A 24,919-nucleotide genomic window follows, 5' to 3' on the forward strand; every position below is an offset into this window, starting at 1 on the left:
AGGTGCGATGCTACCGGGAGGTGGTGGCTGGAAAGGAGTGCCGGCTCCCAGGTGGGGCGGGGGGAGTCTCCAGGAACCAGGCGAGGTCAGAAATTCAGAGAGCCCCCCCCTCGCCGGCGTTTCCCCCCAGGGGTTCTTTCAAGGCGGGCCGAGAATAAAATGATACCAGCAGACAGTTAAAAAAAAATTAATCCGCTTGCCTCCGGAAGGGGTGAATGCTCCAACACTGGAGGTTTTTAAGAAGAGATCGGGCAACCATTTGTCTGAAATGGTGTAGGGTTTCCTGCCTGAGGAGGGGGTTGGGCTAGATGACCTCCATGGTCCCTTCCAGTTCTTTTCTATTCTATTCTATTTTCTATTCTATTATGTTACTCTGCTCCTATGCTTATTCCTATTCCTTATTCTATTCTATTCTATTCTATTCTATTCTATTCTATTCTATTCTATTACTCTGGTCTATTCTATTCTATTCTGCATTCTATTCTATTCTATTTTCTATTCTGTTAATCTGCTCCTATGCCTGTGCCTGTGCCTATTCTATTCTATTCTATTCTATTCTATTCTATTCTATTCTATTCTATTCTATTCTATTCTATTCTATTCTATTCTATTCTATTCTATTCTATTCTATTATTTCATGTTACTGGAAGGATGGTGGAGTCGCTGCTAAGAACCAGTGAGAAATCCAAGCGCTAATTGTAGCCTGCTTACATATTGAGCTTATGTGTGAGATAGAGGGAGAGGCGAACAGACTAAAACGAAATACAGAATAATCCAGGTAATCCTCAATTCTTTCAGTGACTGATTGAAGTTACAATGGCACTGAAAAAAGTCACTTATGACGGTTTTTCACACTTAGGGCCCTTGCAACATCTCCATGATCAAGTGATTAAAATTCAGACGCTTGGCAACTGACTCGTATTTGTGCCGGGGCCATAGGATCACCTTTTGTGACCTGACAAGCAAAGTCAGTACGGAAGCCCAGATGCACTTAACAAACGTGTTACTAATTTAACAACTGCAGTGATTCACTTTACAGCAACTGTGGCAAGAAAGGTCGTAAAATGAAGCAAAACTCACTTAACAAATGTTTCACTTAGCAACAAAAAATTTGGGTTGAGTTATAGTCATAATTGGCCCTAATAACGGTCTCCTTCTTCTTTTTGCCAAACCCTAAGCTAAATCTTGAAGAGAAAAGCAGAAGAAAGACAGAAAACTCCTTTAACTAATATTAGGCATGGAGATAAACCAATTCAAGAAGATACAAAGTCATTTTCCCTGATCTATCTGTTGCCAGTTCCTTCAATGGGTCAAAACGTGGGCTGATTTAGCCTAGTGGTTAAAGCACCAGGCTAGAAACCAAGAGACTGTGAGTTCTAGTCCTGCCTTAGCAATGAAAGCCGACAAAGTGACTTTGGGCCAGTCATTCTCTCAGTCCAAACCACCTCACTGGGTTGTTGTTGTTGTTGTTGGGAAAATAGGAGGAGGAAGGGGTATTGGGTATGTTCCCTGCCTTGGGTTATTTTAGAAACAGTAAAGATGTGTGATAAAATCAAAACTAAACAAACAATATAAAGCAATGATACAATCTCCAATATTTATGATGCTAAATTATAACTGGAATCCCCAGATTACAATCTTTCTGTGCAATAAAAAACTCCCTCTTGGGTAAATCATAATCTGTCATTGGTTTATTGTAAAAACACAAATAGATGGGATCACACAGGACCCAAAATTGTAAATCTAAGACAAAATCAAATTAACCACCCTGGAGTTTGTATGGTGTAGAAGCCAGACCAGTCCTTCTTCAACACGTCATGATCCTTAAAAAAAAATCCTGGCTTAATCATAGGTGAACCAAGCATATTCTCCAATTATTTTACCACACACACACCCCATGCAAACAGTCCCCTGTCCTTTCTCACTAGTTTTGTATCTCTGCTGAATTTCATACAGTGCTGTGCTTGTTCAAAGAATAAAAAGAAACTGTGGTCTCAGATGAGTTTGCATCAGGCTTCTAAATGGAGGATGCCCACTCAAAGAAGTGTGGGTACAAACTGTGTTTTACCCTGTGGGCATCTTTGCATTCACCCGTGAACCACAGATCCAGTTTGTCTGAAATGCAATTCTTGGCCGGCATGCCTGTTACTTCCCAACGGAGTTGTCGATTTGGAACAATGCCTTCTATAACCTTTTAAGCTTAGTCCTCCTTGCTAGAAAATGTCTCTTTGATCATATTGTCAAAAAGTGTTATGTGCTTCTCATAAATCTGAGAAGTCCTTGTCAACATTACCACTGAGGTGAGCCTAATTCTCACCGAGGTGGTAAGCAATGCATTTCAGCCATCATGCCTGGAGAGCTTGCTCTACTGCTAGAGTCAACAAAGAAAGAACATTTTCAACCTATGTTTATTTACCATAAAAATCACCCTGATTTTTTTTTATGGTAAACGTTTTTTTTTTAAAAAAAAACAGATACAGGTAAACAATTTTTTTTAAAAAAAAACTTAAATCTTTCCTACCCCCAAAAAATGAGCAGGCTCACACAGACAGCTACAAACACTTTTGTTTCATGACCATCAGTAATCATCAGAAATAAGGAAACAAGTCATCCTATAATATTCCCTTAAATTTGCAGGTATTTGTGCAGGTAAAAATCTATAAATGATTACTTCAGTTTAAAATGAAGTCCGAAGATGAATGAGTTTGTACAGTTACAGTAGCCCACTGTGCTGAGCCATAAATTATGGCTTAGAAAACACAATGGGTAGATTCACACAGCATAACAAGGATGGTTTAGGATAATGTGTATACTCAGCAACATCTTCCCTTAATGGGGAAAGACTGCACCAAACAAGTAGCGCTCCTGCTTCTGCTGGAACACCAAGAGTCCCTCCATCCTCCCAGATTCTGTTTTTAAATTGTTCCTACTTCCTATCCTAAAGTTCCTCCTAGCAGAGCACACATCATCTGCTTCTTGTAGAAATGAATGAATATTGCCAAAATCTTTCTTGGATGGATGGATGGATGGATGGATGGATGGATGGATAGACAGATCGATCTGTGAAATGAATCTGATAAGCATTTGACTGAAAGTAGTTCAAACCTTTGTTAGGTCTCTTTTTTTGGCTGACTTTAGGAAAGTTCTGATATTCTTGGTGGTGTATAGCTTGCATTTGGAATTTTCAAGGGTAATGTCCTTTATCTAGTTATTTTGGCAGAGAGAAAGTTTGGGAAATTTGGCAGCCGTGAAGATGGACTCTTCCACTCACTAGAAAGTTAAAGCAGAGGTGAGCAAATTGCCAGCAACTCTGCCTAGATGTGTGTGTGTGGGGGGGGGGGGGAACCTCATGGAGTAAAAAAAACAATGCCCATTTGCAGTTTATCTGAAATTGGTTTACAGTGGGATATTACAGAAACAAATCAAGCAAATTTAGTCAGTCCACCCTGTTTCCTGACCATAAACATTTAGTAAATTCTTGTTGGAGGAAAGGTCATTTCTCTTTGTAGATCCTTCAGAAGAGATCTGTTTGAGATAAGATGGCCAGGTAGGGGATGTTTGTTTGTGTGTGTGTGTGTGTGAGAGAGAGAGAGAGGGGGGGGGAGAGAGAGAGAGAGAGAGAGAGAGAGAGAGAGAGAGAGAGAGAGAGAGAGAGAGGGAGAGAGGGAGAGGGAGGGAGGGAGGGAGAGAGAAGCAAATATATCAGCAAAACAGGATACAAATTTACATAGTTTTTGCAAATTCCCAACATGTTTGGTCTCTTTTGTTCTATTGGTGATATCATTTAGCGACTCTGAACCTAAGCATCAAATAAACAAGATATTTAGGCAAAGAAGAAATTCACTTCATTTTCCTTCCAGACTCTTCAGTTAGGCTTTAGAAGTGTGCTGCATAATCACTTTTTCTGCCTTCCTGATTTTTTTTCCATAAGCCATTTTCATATGAAAATTGGCTGGACTGACAAAGATCAAAATAATCACATCTTCTGTCTAAATATCTGCTCATATGATTACTTGATTTTCATGAGCACATTCTTCCCCATACAAAGATTTCCTGAAACCAAATTTTTATGGGTCAAAGTTGTGAGTCTTGTTGCTTTATGTGTTAACCAGAATTAACACCAATATCTACTAGGCATCCTCATTAATCTTTACCTGTTATTTGGTAAGATGGTAAGATGCTTAAAGTTAGGGAACTAGCATCTGCAGTAGATTTGATTATATTATTAGCTTTTATTTAGATTAATTGGTGTAAACCAAACAGGGCAGATACCAGCCTTGTAGGATTGAATTTGCCTTTTAAGACAATTCCAATATTCACCAATCAGGGTCTGGTTCCAAACATGTATATTTAGAGCTGAGAATTTGCAATTCAGGAAAGTACTTAGTACCTCCATTCATTTAGTGGACTACTTTAAATGAATGGAGATCATAGCCTGCTTCATTTTAGCAATATAATTCACAGTACTAGGAAGTTACTACTATTATTACAAAAAATCAGGAGACAGAAATTCTTCCCTATCTATCACAGGTTGCTGAGAGATCTGCCATAAAATTACACCTATTCTCTGTTTGTGTCTAATATACAACTTTGAGGATACTTTTTTGTTAGCCTATATAAAGTGAATAAAGGCTGAGTTTACACATGTATGTTTATTGTTCAAGAGCTGCAACTTCATCTGATAGCATGTCCTTGAGAAATAGCAGGCTAAGATCAAATACAAAAACAACTACCAAAACAAACCAGGATGGAGGAGAAAAGTGATGGATAATTTTGGTCCTTTTCTTGGCTTCTGTTATAATTTTAACCCACTGAGCACCACAAGGGGCCTAGAGTAGTGATATCATCAGCATTGAGTGGGGTGAATTATTCAGCTTCTAAGTATATTGCCTGCTTATTGAGGTCCATGCATCAAGGTTGCATTGAGATGTATCTAATTTAAGAATAATTAGGGGAGTACGTTTGTTGCAGTGGTTAAGGCACTGGGAGACTTTTATTTCTACTTTCATCTTGCAGACAAACCTGATGGGTAACCTTGGGCCAGTGCTTGTCTCTCAGTGAAGAAAACTGCAGGGACTAATCTAGGACTCAGCACAAGGAAGGGAGGGTGGATGGGAGAAATGGGGAGATAAGGAAAGGAAAGGAAAGGAAAGGAAAGGGAAGGGAAGGGAAGAAGGAAGGAAAGGAAAGGAAAGGAAAGGAAAGGAAAGGAAAGGAAAGATGTTAAAAGATGATCATCAAAACATTCCCATTTTAACGCTGGTTTTTAGCTGCATGAGTAGAAATTTGGCTTAGAAGAGATGCTGCTTATTAAAATTAGAGTGCTAGGAAATCACTCGTGGATCTGTTCACTCCCTTCCTTATTGGAGATGCTGGAGGTGTCAGTTCCTGGTCTATTTCTAGGGCTACATTAAAAAAAGGTAAAGGCTCCCCTGCACATGCATGCTAGTCATTTCCAAGTCTAGGGGCCGGTGCTCATCTCCGTTTCAAAACCGAAGAGCCAGCGCTTGTCCGAGGATGTCTCCGTGGTCATGTGGCCGGCATGACTAGACGGCAAAGGCGCACGGAACGCTGTTCCCTTCCCACCGTAGTTGTCCCTATTTTTCTACTTGCATTTTTACGTGCTTTCAAACTGCTAGGTTGGCAGAAGCTTGGACAAGTAACAGGCGCTCACTCTGTTACGTGGCACTTGGGATTTGACCCGCCAAACTGCCGACCTTCTGATCGACAAGCTCAGCATCCTAACCCGCTGAGCCACCGCGTCCCTAGGGCTACATTAGAAAGGGAAAATGTGATGCAGAGCACAGCAACAGCATCACAGTCCCAGGAAAAGACAACTTTGATTTAAGGAGCTGCTGACAGGTAAAACGTGCACACCCACACATTTTTCCAAATCAGTTTTTTCCCCCTTGAATCCAGACGGCTGCATAATCCAGGTTATTATTTTTTTCCCCTTTCTATATTTTCCAATAATTCTGAAGCCTCCCAGGTTGCCTGTACTGAAAAAAGGCCCTTGGGAGGAGTTTCATCTTCATATCTTACTTTGAGATTTAATGGAAATGTGTTACAGACCCCTGGAAAGAATATTGTGTTTTGAAAGATAAGGACATTCTTTAAAAAAAAATTCCTTGGATCACTTAGGAACTACAGAAATGTAAGAAGACCCTGCTCCACTCGTGAGAATTTCACCACTGTTCTCTTCTTTGAAAGAAACGGACTGGAACTTAGAGCAGGAGTTCACAAATGCTGGATTTATGCCTTCAGACCTATATAGAAGAATACTTTATTTCAGGGCTTTTTTTCTCATAGAATGCTCAGAATGGAGTTCCGGCACCTTTTTTGGATAGAACCTTGTAGGGTAGGCAAGGCGGGTTGTATGACATGTGTGAGTTCCGGCACCTTTTTCTTTTACAAAAAAAGCACTGCTTTATTTGGTCAAGTGTGACTAGACACCCAAGGAATTTGTCTCTGGTGCAGAAACAGCAACAGAGTAATGATAATCATAATAAGATATCAAGGTACAGTCATTCTTCCTAATCATGGAATATCTAAATGGTAAATTGGTGCAGAGAATAAGGAAGGTGAACAACAATAGCACTTAGACTTATATACTGCTTCACAGAGCTTTATAGCCTTCTCTAAGCAGTTTACAGAGTCAGCATGTTGCCCCCAACAATCTGGCTCCTTATTTTACCAATCTCACAAGGATGGAAGGTTGAGTCACTTTGAGCCGGTCAGGATCGAACCCCTGGCAGTCAGCTGAATAAGCCTGCAATACTGCATTCTAACCACTGTGCCACCTGATAGAAATATTCCTATTACATAGGAAAGAGGGACTACTGTAAAGGCCTGAATGTTTCTTCTTGTTTTTGTTTTTTTTTCTAAGTGAAGAAAACTGCTAAAATGAAACCCCAGTCTCTGGATTAAATTCTACGTTCTGAGAAGCATTAAACCATTTGCAATTGGAATGGAGATGTTTTCTCTGAAGAGTATTAATATTTACACATTACCAAGACTCATAAATTGCTGGCAAGTGCCAAGCAATAAAAGAGTATCTCAGTAGAACTGTTTCCCCCCCACATGTTTGCCATAGTTTTATGACAGTATTGAAAAAAATTTGCAAAACTTTTTAATCATGATGGAACAAAGGATCCCAAACTGAAAATCCATTTCAGAGAAGAAGAAAAAAACCTACAGCAAAACCCAACTTGTCTGAGCAAGAGATGCTTTTGATTACTGATATTTAAATAGCAATTTTCTGCTAACGTGATTTTCCAATGCCATTCTGATTTGATAAGATTTACTCTCTAGATATTGTTTAATATCCTCTCTCTGGGGTACCACAAATGAAGTTCCTGCTGACATTGCTGTCAGCCACAACCAGCCAGAACCACTTTGGAATAGCCTCAGGCAGAAGTTTTATTGCTAGTCACCTATATTACAAGAATCTCACCAGACTGTTGCATTCATTTGGGAATGGACCAATAAGGTTTCGGGGATTCTGGGTGCTTTCTGCAATACAAGTACTCTAAGCTCAACCCCCTTTTAACTCCTTCCTTCAATCTAACTGGATATTCCAACACATCACTATTTTTCTTGTATTGCACTGTACTGCACTGCACAATGCATTGTATTGCATTGTATCTAATTGTATTTTTATTTTATTATCCTTGGCTGCCTCATCTAGGTTTCAGGACAGAAACAAATGCTGCATTTCCATGCTGAGTGCTTTAGAACCTGTATTCTGTTCCTTGGAAACATTTTCAATCTGTCTTTGCTAAAAGCAATGCTTGAATTTGAAAAGAGCTTATAACAGACCATTTTTCTCCCCTAGCGTCACCAAAAAGGCATTAAAGAAATTGAAGGGGGGAAAAATGACTAGAAAGGGGAATTCCAAGTATGGAAACCAAAGCAGAACACCTTTAAAATGCACAAATACATACAATTCATCTGGACAGTTTCCAGATATCATGATCTTCTGTTGTCATGCACCAGAAAAATGAGCAAGAAAGAAGCTGTGACAGACTTTTGCCTTTTGTCCACAACAGAAAAATTAATAATGATGAGTATCATGATAAAATTCTCATTATTTAGCAGATAAATGTGAGGAAGGGAGTTTGACAGTGGGTGGTCAAATTTATATTTTTAAAGGGTTATATTTTAGAAGTGTTTCTGGAAGCTTGCCCAGGATTTTTTTTAAAAAAAAATAACTTTGAATTTGTAAAACCCATCTCTATTTCACTCTCTCTTTAAAAAAAAAGAGAGAGAGAATGTTAGAATGACACACCTTGAATTATGATCAGAGATCAGAACTTTATTTCTATACAGAAATGTCCATGGTTTTCCAATTAAGACTTCTGGAATCAACAAATAAATAAATAAATACAAGGTGTTATTGTTGAATCCTTTTTTCATTTTTAAATCCTCTTTTTACGCTGAAAAGATTATTCAGAGTAGCTAAGATATACTGTAGGCAACCATTTCTGAAATTCAAAAGGCTTTTTTTTCCTAATGGGACTGAATAGCACACATGTATGGTGCTATCTGATGCATGCAGTTATGTCCTCTTGATGTCTTCTGGATGATTTCAAGCACAACTCCCATCTAGGACAGCAGAGCTTTAAAAGCATTTAAATCCAGGTAATTTTAAAACATCTAAAACCATTCTAGTGGTTGGGATCAAACTGTGCATTTCCTACAGGGAACAAGTATTTCCTTCCTTCAGCTGGTCCTGAATCTTTCTGCATTGAGATTCAATGACTGACTTTCAGTTTTGAGACCCGAACCTGTGAGACAGGGAGAACATCTTTCTGCACCATGATATCTGTGCCATGTATGATGTAATAGCTCGATCGTGTCTCCCCTTAGTCTCCTTCATTCCACACAAAATAATTACCGTAGACTTTCTTCATTGATGAGAATCAAGAGAGTGGAGAGTCAACGAGAGTCAGAAGGCAATAGTGCATCATAATGGACCGATGATGTTACTCCTGCAAACAAACAGCCAAGCTCAGAGAGCACCAAAGATGCTCCACCATTCAACCCTGAACTACAGATGTTCTCTTTTATTAGAGAATGAACTCTGCTAGTTCATTCCTCCCATGATTGCAACAAGATGGAAATGCTGACAGTAAATGACAGTTGAGGGACAGGAGGAACCAGATGGAACCTTGCTCTGTTTTACAATACTGTATATATATTATTCCATAGAGGAATGTAACTATTTACAAATGCATTTTAAATCCTATTTGCAAATCTTGGTTGTAATGCCATTGAATGCAGCTGGAAAACTGAGGTTGATCCCTGCATTGGAATAATCAGTCTGTTTTCAGAACAGGAACATAATTTCATTTCCTGATTGAAATTTGGCGCTTGTGAAATTTCAAATCTCCCAGTTGCTGAGGTATGCAAATCCAAACACATTCCACCGAATGCAGACACAATAAGAAATTAAGTAAGTGCTGTTACAGCAGCCTCTAAAAACAATGGTTTGTAAAATAACTTCTTCAGCATGGCAAAATGTTTTACTCTGGGATTGCACACAAAAGAGTCAGTTGTCAGTTTTGTGGCATACAAAGAATTTTATTTCCAAACAGGGAAAACAGTGTGGTTAATTGAGAAATCAAGAACTGAAAATTAGAAACAGACACTATGCATTACAAAGGAAGATCGTAGTGTATAGTTCACTGCAGTTCGGTTTGGATAACTAAAGGGTAACACTACTGAAGGTGCAGCTAGTTATATTATGCAAGTTATAGAATTAACTCTTCCTTCACTTCCTTTAAGCAGCTGGTTTAAAAGAAAACATCATGACACTGTCAATGTGATATGGGTAGAGCTAAATTCAAAACAGTGGAATTAACAAGCAGTGAGATGGGCGGCAAACAAATTTAATAAATAAACAAATAGTGTTAATATTATGAAAAATTAGAAATAATGCAGAGTAATGAGCAAGCTGGAAATCTGACAACTAATTGCCTGCATCCAATTGCTTATACTACTATCTGAAGTCTCTTCAACATGAAAACTACATACGAAAATAAATTGTATCAAAAGAAGTAGTTTGCAAAAACAATGCACGTTGCTTGCATAGGCATACAAAAATATTAGAAAAGTGCAGAAGAGAAAATGTAACAGAATTTGCCTATGAACTTAAAAATATCTGTTGTGGTTGCTGTGTAAACCAAATTAAGGCGGGGGGGGAATGTTATATTTACTTTAGACCCCTCGCCTGGGTTGATACTGTGATGAATTATGTGAAGCAAAATCAAAGACTGAAAACTATCTCCACCCACCCTCCCTATCTCTTCCTGTTATATGCCATCTATAACCCACAATAACTCTGTATTTTCTTTCCTTATCCCCAGATCTCAGCATCCATCACTAGGAGACATCAGCATGTGTGTGATTCATGTGTGAATTCTACCATTCTGCGGACTCAAAAAAGGTAATTGAGTGGTACGAAAAGTATTCTTTTCCTAGACCAGTGATGGCGAACCTTTTAGAGACCGAGTGCCCAAACTGCAACCCAAAACCCACTTATGTATTATCGGGTGCCGGGTGGGTGTGGCCCTTTGGGTGGGTGTTATCAGACCCCGTCCGACGAATCACCCAAAGAATCACCCAAAGATTGAAACCGGAACGGGAGCTGGTTCTTCCAAGCTGTGTTTATTATCCGCATAAACGTTCGCTCAAAGACAAATGAAGTCAGCGTTGACTTTACAGCACAGTCAACGCTGTTAAATAACCGACAAGGCTAACTCCCACCACCACACCCTTAATTACACCACCACGCCCCCACCCTACTTAAACCCCACCTCCCATGGTTCCCTCCTTTTGGCTCCCGTCCCACCACCAATGCAGCCGGTAAGTTACCCCCCAGCCTAAACCTCCCTCCTTTTCCCCAGAGTACTGCCTTGACTCTTCATTCCCTTCACCACCTTCACCACCCCAGACCGCCGCGAGCTGCTCGCTAAACCCCTTCCCGGCCCACCGGTTGTCTCCATCACCCCCTGACCCACCCAGGCACCCATTCTTGCCCTGCGGCTCGGGCGCTGGGCAGCCACCGCCTCGTTCTTCGTACAGCCCCTTCCCGGCCTGTAAGCAGCTTCTGGAGCCCGGCTGGCTGGTCCGCGGCCTCCCCAGCTGACAGGCGGCCCGCCGCTGCGCCGTTCCTCTCGCTGTCCCAGTCCCCGATCCATTGGAGTTGCGTGGGCGTGGCCATCCGTCTCTGGAACCCGGCAGCATGGCGACGAGACAAGGAGGCCTGCGAACGGCCCTGCGGCCTGGTAAGTTACTCCGGGCGGTTACCGGGTCGCTGGGGAGGGCCGCGTGCTGACCCGGCCCTCCGGATGACGACGGGCGACGGCGGGAGGCTTTGGGGCCTGGGGGTTTGCTGCGGCTTCCGGAGTGCTGGGGAGGGCCGAATGCCGTCCTGGCCCTCCGGGAGACGACGGTCGCCGGCGGGAGGCTTCGGGGCCTGACGGGGTGCTCTGCGGGAGCCTGGCAGCCTGGTGGGTCACCCCGCGGCCCGTCCAAATGTCGGGCGCGCTCGGCCCGACATGCCGCCCCCCCTACCAAGGGTCCTCCTGCAGATGTAGAAAACAGGGTTATAGCATCATTCACTGTGCACACACCCCCATGACCCCCACCCCCCGGCCTGCCAGGGTGGGCTCGGTGGAATGCCCGGATCAAACGTGGAGCATGGACATCCTCCCGCGACACCCACGTCGCCTCCTCCACCGGGTACCCCTTCCACCGAAGGAGATATTGTAGGGCGCCCCTCCGCACTCTGGAGTCCAAGACCTCCTGCACCTCATATTGGTCGGCGTGAACCGGTCCGGGACCCCCCTCCCCTGCTGCCGCGGTAGCCGCTGGAGCAGGTTTCAGCAGGCTACTATGGAACACCGGGTGGACCTTACCCAAAAACTTAGGCAACCGCAGCCGCACCGTTACCGGGTTTACCACCTGCACCACCCGGAACGGCCCGAGGTATTTGGGTCCTAGCTTACGGCACGGGACCTGTAACCGTAAATACTTGGTGGACAAGTAAACCAGGTCCCCCACCCGCGGTGTAGCGAAGGGTTTTCGTTTTTTGTCCGCCTGTGCTTTGGTCGCCACGGCGGACCGATCCAACGCTTCCTTCGCCGCCCCCCAGGCAGCCGTGATTTGACGCATCCAGTCAAGCGGTGAGCACGAAGACGCCTCTTCCTGAGGGCATTCACTGAAGGGAACGAACTCGTGACCAGTGACCACCCGATATGGAGAGAAGCCAGTACTACTGTGAACTGCGTTATTGTATGCGACTTCAGCAAGCGCTATCAGGTCTACCCAGTCCGTCTGCCGGAAAGAAACATAGCTCCGTAAGTAGCGTTCAACAGCAGCGTTGGCTCGTTCTGCAGCCCCGTTGGTGCTGGGATGATAGGCGGTACTCAATCCCTGGGACGAGCCAATATGACGCAGGAACTCTCTCCAAAACCGGGCTGTGAATTGCACCCCTCTATCCGAAATCACACGCCGCGGCACTCCATGCAGTCGGTATACTTGCGTGAGGAACAACCAAGCTAAGCGACGGGCTGATGGTAACCCCTTACACGGGACAAAGTGTGCCTGTTTAGAAAACAGGTCAACCACTGTCCAGATAACGGTGTGACCCTTACTCTCCGGGAGGTCCACAACGAAGTCCATGGCGACGTCCTGCCAAGGCCGGGTTGGGTCAGCTACCTGTTGCAACAACCCCAAAGGCTTCCCAACTTGGGGCTTTGTAGTGGCACAAATATGGCACCGCCGTACGTACTGCTCGATGTCACTTTTCATGCGAGGCCACCAGAATTGACGACGTGCCAGATGTAAGGTTTTCACAAACCCGAAATGTCCCGCCTGTTTGGCGTCGTGACACCCATGCAGAACGCGTGGCCGCACGGTTTCGGGCACATACAGTCGTGTTCCATGCCACGCTAAACCGTCCCGCATAGTCAATAGTCCCGGGTTACTCCGCAACCAGGCATCCTCCTGCAATGTCCTTTGGATGGCCTGGTTCAAATTCTCCCCCGATACCTGTCTAGCACTCTCCGAACCAATCCCCTCGGTTGCCAGTGTCGGGATGAGTGCCTGCACCACCTCCTCCCTCTTGCTGTCAAACTGAGGCATGCGCGACAAGGCATCTGCCAGAAAGTTCCGACCCCCCGGCACATACTTCAGCACAAAACGGAAGCGACGGAAGTATAAGGCCCATCGGACATGTTTAGGCGACAAGCGACGAGGAGTTTGTAGGGCTTCCAGGTTTTTATGGTCCGTCCACAGTTCGAACGGACGGGAGGCCCCCTCCAGAAGATGTCGCCAGGTTTCCAAAGCCCAACGGACCGCATACGCCTCCTTCTCCCACACCGCCCAGGCCCGTTCGGTGGGAGTCAGTTTCTTAGAGGCATAAGCACACGGCTGCAGGACCCCAGCACCGTTCCGCTGAAGGAGGACGGCCCCAAGAGCAACATCGCTCGCATCCGCCTGTACAACATAAGCCAGCTTGGGGTCAGGATGTCTCAGAACGGGCTCTTTAGCAAAGATGGACTTCAGTTCCTCGAACGCCCGCTGACACGCGATGGACCACTCCAATTTCAACCCCGGACGCGGGCGTGTCTTCAACTGTCGTGTGCGCAGTAGATCTGTTAACGGCAGGGCGATAGCTGCGAAACGTGGGATGAATTGTCTATAGAAGTTGGCAAAGCCAAGGAAACTTTGCAACTGTCGCCGAGTCTGCGGAGCCTGCCACTGTTGAATGGCCTGTACCTTTTTAGGGTCCATCTCCACCCCCGCCGCCGATATACGATACCCAAGGTAGTCCAGCTGGGCCTTATGGAACTCACACTTGGACAGTTTAACATAGAGCTGCGCTTCCAGCAGTCTTGACAACACCTGCCGCACAAGGAGCACATGCTCCTCCAATGTGTCCGAGTAAATCAGGATGTCGTCTAAGTATACCAAAACACCCCGATACAGGAACTCATGCAGGACCTGATTGATCAATTGCATGAACACAGCGGGAGCTCCCTGTAGGCCAAATGGCATCACGCGGAACTGAAAACTGCCAAGAGGACAATTAAATGTGGTCTTCCATTCGTCCCCGGCTTTGATCCTCACCCGGTAATAGGCTTCCCTGAGGTCCAACTTGGTGAATACCCGGCCTGTCGCCAAATGGGCCAGCATGTCCTTCATCAAAGGAAGGGGATAGAGGTGCTCCACGCACACCGCATTAACCCCCCGGTAGTCCACACACAAGCGCAAGCCCCCATCCTTCTTTTCACGAAAAAGAACTGGCGCCGCCACCCGGGATCGTGCTGGTTGAATAAATCCTCTTTCCAAGTTCTTATCTATGTACCGCCGTAACTCCTGCATCTCTTTTGGAGACATGGCGTACATACGGGGCTTAGGTAGTCTGGCCCCAGGTTCGAACTCAATAGCACAATCCGTCGGCCGATGGGGTGGTAACGAATCGCACTCCCGCTCATCGAAGACGTCCATTAAATCCGAGTAGTCCCGGGGTACGTGCACCTTCGAATCATCCGTGACCCCGCAAACCTTCTCCCGCGTCCCCGTGTCCTCCGGCCCCAGGAAGGAATGGTGGAGAGGGGGCTCGGGGCCCAGACCCACCCGAAGATGACGACTACCCCCCTCCCACCAAATCGTGGGGCCCCATTTATCAAGCCACGTAAGGCCCAGAATAAGAGCTTCAGTCATAGAGGGCACCACAACAAAACGCAAAACTTCCCAGTGGGCCCCCAATTCCAGCCGGACAGGTTCGGTGACGTGGGTGATAGGAGCCCCCCCAAGGAGCGACCCATCCACTTGTTGGAAACGCAGAGGGGTTACCAGTCGTTGCAACCGGATACCGACTGCAGCCACCGTTTTCCGGTTGATAAGACACCGGGTGCTCCCCGAATCGACCAAAGCCCTAACCGCCCGCCTTTGCCCAGACACGGGGCTCACCAACACCACGGGGAACACAAAAGGGCACACCGGAGCGCTTACCATCGGATCATCCTCCAGCTCCAGATCCTCAAGGTCTTCCGTCGGCATGGTGTGGGTAGTAACGGGCCCGGTTGCCAAAGGAGGTGTCGTGTCCCGACGGCTGTCGTCAGCGGCTTGATATGCAGTTCGGGACCGCTCCGAGGTCTTCCTAGCAGGCAAAGCCCGTGTCGAAGTTGCTGGAGGAACCATCCGGGCTGGCGGGAGCGGGCATTCAGCCGCCCGGTGACCCGGCTGGTCACATCGGAAACACCTAATACCCGGACGTGGTGGTGGTACAGGGTTGGCCTTGGCCACCGGCAAGCCGGGCCGCTCCTCCACCTTCACCTTTTCAGCCGGCCGCCGGCCCCCGGTCACCCCCTCAGACCTTCCTCGAGTATCCTGCAAGCCAATGTCCAGCTCAATAGCCACCCGGAACCAGTCCTGCAGACGGGCCGGAACCCCTCTTACCACACAAGCTCGTCGCAAAGCACTATCCAGTCCAGCCTTAAAGTGGTGCACAAGAAGGCGTTCAGGCCATGACCGTAGCCTCCCGGCCACCTTCCGGAACTCCCCAACGTAACGTACTGCCGGTCTTCCTTGTTGGCGCAGATCCAACACTTCGGCCTCGGCACGGAGCACCCGTGAGATATCCTCAAAACGGGCCCGTAAAGCCTCCAGGAAAAGACCAAGGTCCCCGAGCTCACAGGCATGATCGCCGTATAGGTCAGCCGCCCAGGCCGCAGCCTCCCCTTGTAGACACGCTGTGACAGCCACCACCATCGCCCACTGGGACGTATAGGCCGGGCCGTATTGGTCCATGTGATTAATCACCTGCCCCAAAAACATTGCCAGGCGGTCTGGATGACCATCATAGACCACGGTCAGGGGCGGAGGACCCCACGCCAGCCCTTGACCCCAGGGACCCAACGGCATCCCCTGGGCTGGAACCCCCCCATCTGGTCGTAACGGCTGCTGTCTTGGTCTTCCGGTTACGCTGTCCCAGGGAGTCGTGCCGCTTGGTACCGCCGTAGTGGGAGCTGAAACCCCGGGACCTCTGGGAACCTCAGGCTGGCGAGCTGCTCCCTGGTACCTTGGGCTGTCCATACGGAAGCGGGGTGGGCTAGACCGCCGAGCAAGGCCACCTGGGAGGGACCACTGCCCCTGGTCAGACTCATCTGGAACAGACCAAAGCCCAGGCTCCCGACCCCTCACTTCCCCGAACCGCTCTCTGAGAACCTCCATAGTACGGTTGCCCGGAACGGTGGAGTAACTCCATTCTTCACCGCTGTCCTCCATGAAACACCGCTCCCTCCACTCAGTAGACGCACCTTTAGGCCGGTTCATCAAGCCTTGGCCGAGTCCTCGATGATCCCCATCAGAATACGTCCACCGATCACTGCTGCGACCCCGCACCGCAGCCTCCTGAAGCCCCGAACCAGGGCCTTCGAGTGGAGGGGGTTTTTCCTTCCGCCGCACCGAGGGCAACGCCTCCTCCCCCACTTCCACCGACTCCAAGAGCCCAGCCGCTGCTCCAGCTTCCTCCTGCCCCTCGGCCAGTGGTGCAGCATCCTCCGTGCCCTCTGCCATAGCAACTTCTGAGGAAAGAGCTCCCCGCAAAGAAAGGAAAAGGAACGCTGACTTACTATCAGACCCCGTCCGACGAATCACCCAAAGAATCACCCAAAGATTGAAACCGGAACGGGAGCTGGTTCTTCCAAGCTGTGTTTATTATCCGCATAAACGTTCGCTCAAAGACAAATGAAGTCAGCGTTGACTTTACAGCACAGTCAACGCTGTTAAATAACCGACAAGGCTAACTCCCACCACCACACCCTTAATTACACCACCACGCCCCCACCCTACTTAAACCCCACCTCCCATGGTTCCCTCCTTTTGGCTCCCGTCCCACCACCAATGCAGCCGGTAAGTTACCCCCCAGCCTAAACCTCCCTCCTTTTCCCCAGAGTACTGCCTTGACTCTTCATTCCCTTCACCACCTTCACCACCCCAGACCGCCGCGAGCTGCTCGCTAAACCCCTTCCCGGCCCACCGGTTGTCTCCATCACCCCCTGACCCACCCAGGCACCCATTCTTGCCCTGCGGCTCGGGCGCTGGGCAGCCACCGCCTCGTTCTTCGTACAGCCCCTTCCCGGCCTGTAAGCAGCTTCTGGAGCCCGGCTGGCTGGTCCGCGGCCTCCCCAGCTGACAGGCGGCCCGCCGCTGCGCCGTTCCTCTCGCTGTCCCAGTCCCCGATCCGTTGGAGTTGCGTGGGCGTGGCCATCCGTTTCTGGAACCCGGCAGCATGGCGACGAGACAAGGAGGCCTGCGAACGGCCCTGCGGCCTGGTAAGTTACTCCGGGCGGTTACCGGGTCGCTGGGGAGGGCCGCGTGCTGACCCGGCCCTCCGGATGACGACGGGCGACGGCGGGAGGCTTTGGGGCCTGGGGGTTTGCTGCGGCTTCCGGAGTGCTGGGGAGGGCCGAATGCCGTCCTGGCCCTCCGGGAGACGACGGTCGCCGGCGGGAGGCTTCGGGGCCTGACGGGGTGCTCTGCGGGAGCCTGGCAGCCTGGTGGGTCACCCCGCGGCCCGTCCGAATGTCGGGCGCGCTCGGCCCGACAGGTGTGGCCAATTGGGTGGATGTAGCCCATTGGGTGGGCATGGCTGCAGTGGTAACGGCAGACTGGGTGGGACTAAAAAGTTCAATCAATCAATTCCAACTTTGCGAGAACTTTTTTTCCCCGCGAGAAGTTGAAATTGATTGATTGATTGATTGATCTTTTTTTTGTACACGGTGGCGGAGGCCTAAAGTGAAAAGGTTTTATAAAACCCAGCTGAAGGCCTAGGACTGGGGCGACGACATGCGTGCCCGCAGAAAGGGCTCTGCATGCCACCTGTGGCACCCATGCCATGGGTTCGCCACCATGGTCCTAGACTTTTCCTAGATACATTCTTCTCGAAGAACGATGATGTGATGTGAAAGCATCCTAGTTTGGATAGCAGCCAGCCATCTGGGAACCCTTCGCACGTACCTGAAATAGAATGGGAGGAGGGCATACTGAGGTGAGTAGCTTCCTGGTTTTTCCTGAAAGCTTTGTTGGTGGCTGCAGGCCACTTGAACTGTTGCCAAATGAAACACCTGCCTCGACTTTGGACGCCTGCCAATTTTATATCAGATTCTATTACTTGAGTTATGGTGTCTGGAGACCTCTTCCATGGCTTATTGTTGTACATCTTTTTTCAAGCTAAGGCTTCACTGAAAGATGTTTGGAATCTGAAGGCTTGTCTACCTACACGATTCCATCCTCTTGATCCAGCTTCCTACCACATTCGTTGCCCTGACATGGCCACGTTAGATCCAGGAAATAATTTATCTGAAGATTTCACAGCACGGGCTTGAAAGATAAATGAGTAAATAAATACAACTTAAAAATTAACTCCTTGCTAGTCATTCCACAAGATTTTATTGATGCAGGTATAACTTTCATGGAAGTTATCCCCAGATTGTATGTCTGAGATTGTATGTCTGAGATTGCCATGAGAGCAGCTAAGACCAATTCAGCCTTTATAAAACAATATTTAGTTCCCACAGGTACATTTTGCATTTATCATTTGCTTTCTGAGAGGAATTAGAGAATAACTTAGTTATACATTTTTTCACAGTCTCGCAACAAAAATCTGCTGTGCTTCTGTATCCCCATGGGATCAGATAGCTAATTATAACAACTAAGGATATAGAAGCTGACAGGTAACAGCATTTCCATTCTATTCTACAACCCCTATAAAGTTATTGTTATTGCTATCAAGGCCATGAAATCCTGAACTTCACTCAATAGTACAGTACAGACTTCGGTGTGAAGACTTGACTCCTCCAGGACAATAAGCTCTAAAGAGTCTAACATTTAAGAAGATGGCATCCAGCAAAAGGTTTTTTGTTTTGTTTTTTGCAAGAGGAGCCATGTAGCAAAAATTGGGATTCTTCTGAGAAATTAGAGGAGGATCATTTCTGGCAAATTCTTCTGAGAATGTCCACCATATCCACCACTGATGCTCCTTCTCATGGACATCTGTAACTAAAGAGTTAACCAACTATCTCACCCCAATAGGATTGGCCTGCCCCACCTGTGCTGCCAGAGGGAGCATGCTGAGGAACTTGTCAGTCAAGGAATTTGGTTTGATGGGATCCAGCAGAAGAGCCTTTTCTGCTGTGGCTCCTGCCTTTTGGAACATCATACCTTCCAAGGTGAGATCTACATTCACTCTTTCGACCCTCTGTAAGAGCCTGAAGGACTGGATCTACAGGTTGGACTGTAGATGCACCATTCAGATTAGGAAGGACCCCTATCCAGTGGTGGGATTCAGATATGTGAACAACTGGTTCTCTGTGTGGATGCTGCTTCCGGAAGTCCATTGTGGGCCTGGGCGACAAAAAATTAGCTACCGGTTCTGCCAAAGTGGTGCGAACTGGCTGCATCCCACCACTGCCCCTATTTCTCCCTATGTACTTCATGTTCTCCTCCACCCCATCTTTTAACAGAATTTATTACTGTTGTTATTGTTTGCTTTATTTTAATGTGTATCAGTTTTAATGTTGGTAAGCTGCCCAGAGTCATCTCTGGACAAGATGGGAGGCATGTAAATTTAATAAATTAATAATAAAGCTTTCATTTTGTTCATAAACTTCACCATCACCCAGTTTTAATACACTGAGGACTACAAAATAATTTGAGGAATGAGGATGCCCAGGGGTATGGACGCCCACACAGAGACACACATCTCTAACATTTTTTAAGGAAGTACAATCATATGTCCTCACTTTTCAGCTAAGATATGTGTAGCAGCCATAGGTATTATGTTACAAAGGCATCTGGATCTTAGATTTCTCTCAGCCTTTTTGCCTGGAGTAAGAAGCCCATATTCTCTGCTGGTGTGAATTGACAAAATATTGGGGAAATAGAATTTCAGCTTGGTTCAGGAAACGCAACCACTTCAAGCAGATGTAACATTTGTCTACCTGATTGGGTAGTTGGACTATTAGGATGGACCAGGCCAAAATTATATGGCTTTATGGCTAAATTCATTTTTTTCCTCCAAAAGAGTAATGGAATAATTCAAGCAAGGGTCCTCAAATCAGGAAAGAAGGCTGCTATTTTCTATATTTTCTCATCAATCAAGGAGAGAAAAACAATTCACAATGGCAATCAATGTTTTTAAGGGAAAAAAAGCTTTTTTGCTTTCCATTATTAAAAGTTGAACATGAAGTAGATGAATTTGAAAGCTGTTTTTATTCTTGATCAGACTTTTGGTCTGATCAATTATGGATGCCCTTTTCTTCTTAAAAGGTGGAGGACTGAATGAAAGCAAGCCAGCTTGATTGAAGTATAATAAAATTAAAGAATTGCATAGTTAAACTATTAAATGATGAATGAAGCCACATGCAAAATACATGACATCATAAGAACCAGACAGAACGATGAACATACTTAGCCTCACTAATAAAACAGAAGCATCTTACAATTATTTTAATTTTTGCAAAGAAATTAGATTCCAGTTAAGAGATGTCAGCACAGTTGCAAAAGTATTATACTCACCTAAGTGTACTTAACTTAATTGCATCCTTGTGTACAAACCTATTTTAGCAGATCTTGTAGCCACACGAGTCAAAGATGAAAAGACTAAACCAATGTAATGTTAAGGCTGATTTCAGATGGCTGATACAACATGAAAGTACTTATTAGGTCTTATTAAATTACACAGTAAGCCTCTTTGAACATAGAAAATCTTCAGTTTTTAAGGAGATACTACAACTGATATCATTTGGAAATTTATTTTCTAGAGAATTGAGGAAGTCTGGAATTTTGCCATAACATAATCTTTTGACAGTACTGTGTTTCCCCGAATATAAGACCCACCCAGAAAACAAGCACTAGCCTGATTTTTTTAGGGTGCACCTAATATAGCCCTACCCCCAAAATAAGCTCGGGGGATGGGGCGCTGGGCCAGTCTGATCACCCAGATACTGTGTTTCCCCACAAATAAGCCCTAATGTGCCTTTCAGAGAAAATAAAATATGTAAGACTGGGTCTTATTTTGGGGAAAACACGATATTTGCAGTTATATGGACAGTCTGGTCTTATCATAATCTCTAATGTAGGATATCTAGCAACCAATGAATGTTCAACTCTATACATTAAAAGAGAAAGCCTCTTGGGGGGGAATCAATATTCTACTTTCTTATTTTCATATAGAACAACCAAATGAACAGGAAAAATTATGGGAGAGATGAAAATAAAATAAGAAACAATGACAACTAGGTGAATGTTGAGAAAAATCTGCAGTTTTCCAAAGTAGGACAATCCATAATTGTCCAAAGGTCTTCAATCTGAAAAGAATTATCAGTGACATCCTTTCGTATCACATTTGTTCAACAAACTACCATAAATCTCAGAAAGCCTCTTTTTATTTTTATTTATTTAATGTTTTCCTTTTGCAATAGTGATTTGCAATAAATTGCTAGAGTTTGAGATGCTAAGCTTGCAAGTTAAGATTAAGAGAGTCTCAAACTGTCTAGGCAAATGAGAGATGTACTTTATGAATCTGGCAAATCTCCAAGACAAAGAAAGATTCTTGTTATTGTTTGTGGCCTCCATTGCCAGAATAATGAAGGAATCTCTGAGAATCAGCATGACAAATTAAGAATTAAGAAAGAAAAACAACAAGAAGAAAGACAGTTTAGCACTTCTTCCTGAAACCTTCCTGCTCAGATTTATTTTCTCAAACATACAATTCATGTAATTAACTACTGGATTATCAGGGCTTAATATGTTTTTGTTTTTAAAAAGATGCTTTAAGAGCTCTTAATTGTTTTTTTTTTAAAATCACCCTAATAAATTCAAAACTTACAGTAAAATTGTAAATACATTCTCAAACTGAGCTTGACTGCTAGTGATTTCATGGAAGTGATTTGTTACTGCTTTCTTCTAGAGTTGGTTTATCCTTCCTTCCTTCCTTCCTTCCTTCCTTCCTTCCTTCCTTCCTTCCTTCCTTCCTTCCTTCCTTCCTTCCTTCCTTCCTTCCTTCCTTCCTTCCTTCCTTCTCAAGTTGGAGGATTTTTCCAGTGATCCCTCCATTCAGATACTGATCAAATTCAACTCTGCTGATCTTTTTCAAAATCAACTAAGCTGGATTTATTTTACAGTATTGAGAAATGTCTGAACTGTGTATGCTTTATCCTTTAGACAGAAAGCTTTTTTAAACAAAAATCTTATGTTCCATATAATCAAACAACAAGGTAAAATTTGAGAAAACCTCCCAATAATGGGCCTTCAGAACTTGGAGGCTCCTTCTACGTAAGCTTGAGGGGAAGGGCTTGAACAGTTTCAAATTGGCAAGTGCAACTGAGTGATGTAAACACTCCATCACTTTATAACATGTATGCGTTGCATGCAAACGAAAGGGGTGGAGCATAATCTCAGTGCCTGGATTCATCGTTTTCGCAATGTTGACCCCTTCTCAAGATGCTTGCAAATTTTCATAGCAGTTAACATTTTCTTCAGAAGTTTTCTGACGTTATTGTTGAGGAGAATTTAATATTATTTATTTATTATTGGGACGTATATGCCGCCCTATCTCCCGAAGGACTCAGGGCGGCTAACAACAATAAAATACAACAATAAAAAAGATAAAAAGAATTAAATTAACAGCCCCAATAGAGTAAATTAAAATTGGAGTTAAAAATTAAAAAAACATTTTAAAATCCCTGTTGTCAGTCCAGGTCAGCCTGATGGAAAAGAAGTTAAGGCCACGGCGAAAGGACCGGAGATCCGGAGCCATCCAGAGCTCAAGGGGAAGTTGGTTCCATAGGGCTGGCACTCCCACAGAGAAGGCCCTCCCCCTGGGGGTCGCCAGCCGACATTGTCTAGCTGACGGTACCCTGAGGAGGCTCTCTCTGTGTGAGCATACTGGGCGATGAAAGATTGTTCCTGGCAGCAGATGGTCCTGCAAATATCCCGGGCCTAAGCCATGTAGGGCTTTAAAGGTAAGTACCAGAACCTTAAATCTGGTAATAATAATAATAACAAGTTGGAAGGGACTTTGGAGGCCATCTAGTCCAACCCCCTGCTCAGGCAGGAAACCCTATAGCATTTTCAGACAAATGGCTGTCCAGTCTCTTCTTAAAAACTTCCAGTGTTGGAGCATTCAACACTTCTGGAGGCAGGTTGTTCCACTGGTTAATTGTTCTAACTGTCAGGAAGTTTCTCCTTAGTTCCAGGTTGCTTCTCTCCTTGATTAGTTTCCATCCATTGCTTCTTGTCGTGCCTTCAGGCACTTTGGAAAATAGGTTGACTCCCTCTTCTTTGTGGCAGCCCCTGAGATATTGGAACACTGCTATCATGTCCCCCCTCGTCCTTCTCTTCATTAGACTAGACATTCCCAATTCCAGCAACCGTTCCCTATATGTTTTAGCCTCCAGTCCCCCAATCATCTTTGTTGCTCTTCTCTGCACTCTTTCTAGAGTCTCAACATCTTTTTTACATCACAGTGACCAAAACTGGATGCAGTATTCTGTGATTTCTGTGATTAAGTTGAATATTTTGCCTAGAACATCAACTTTGCTTCTGAGAATATCAGTTTTGATATTGGATAGTTTAATACCAATTAAATAATGGGAAGAAGACATATCTAAATTTATGTGGCCGGGGGGGGGGGGAATCACAAGTCAAATATGTTACATGTCACAAGACGCTAAACAAAAAGGATATTTGCGTTTACCTGATTTGAAGTTATAATTTGCAGTTTGTTGTTTAGTTTGGATGAAAGAGGAATACTGAGAAATAGAAGGTTATTGTGGTTGGAAGAACACAACTTGAGGTTTAGGTGGCGTGGTTAGCTGTGGTACGATAAAGCGAAGGCTAATGTAGATTGCAAAAAAATGATTTTGTGAGATGTGACATGTAAATCAAGGTTGGGTCTCAAAATATGTCTGTGGCTTTCATCACAAGAAGCATATTATAGAAGTTTTTTCTTTCCAATCTAGCAACACTCATACTATTTTCTGATGATCTTTCTATAAGCAAAGCGCAGTTCTTCATACCCGGGCTGTTTCTCTCCCACTTCTTCATGGTTTCCAGGCTGTTTCTCACAATCCTGCACAATCCTACTGTTTCATGGCAGCCTTCCACACCTATACAAAGTCAGGTCCTCCTTAGCATCTGAGCTCAGAAAAGGTCAGCCAGGGAGAAAAGTGAAAAAGACCAAGGAGGTGAATAACAGTGGGTGAGGTAGAAAATGCGTTAACTTTATATAAAATGAGGACTAGGGCCTCATGTAGCCCACTAAAGCCAGGGATGTGAACCTCTAAAACATGCTATTAAAATAATTGTTCTATCAGAAATAAAACAATTAAATATATGGAAAATAAATACAAGTGCTTACGTACAGCACTTAAGTTTTGAAGGGGAAAATGTGTTCTAGACAGTATAAGGGCGCTTGCATAGCATCTGTCAACCCGTATTATTATTGCAACTGGATTGAATTTATTTATCTTAAATGAAATGCAGTTTTGATCTTTTCTCCCCCCCTCCCCCTTCTTTTACTTAGCTTTGCCCACTTTGGGGAGTGTGGCCTCTGGACCATTACTCAAAGTTCAAATCCAGTCTTTAATCCCAAAAGGTTGTGAATCACTGGTTCCCCCTCTGGCCTGGTGGAGGAGACGGTTGAAGTCAAATTCAATTGCCTCCTCAATTGGCACCTATACATACAGAGAGGGAGGAGAACCATCTCCTTCTCCTTCACCTCTGCACCATCCCTCGTATCCTGGACCCCTTTGAAAAGAAGTGATGATTTAAAAATATAGGTTAATGAAAAGAAAATCCTAACCCAAGAAAGTTAATCAGAACCATATTGGATTTTACCTCC

The sequence above is a fragment of the Vipera berus genome (genome assembly GCF_964194415.1).
Source record: "Vipera berus genome assembly, chromosome: 10".
Taxonomy (NCBI): Eukaryota; Metazoa; Chordata; class Lepidosauria; order Squamata; family Viperidae; genus Vipera; species Vipera berus.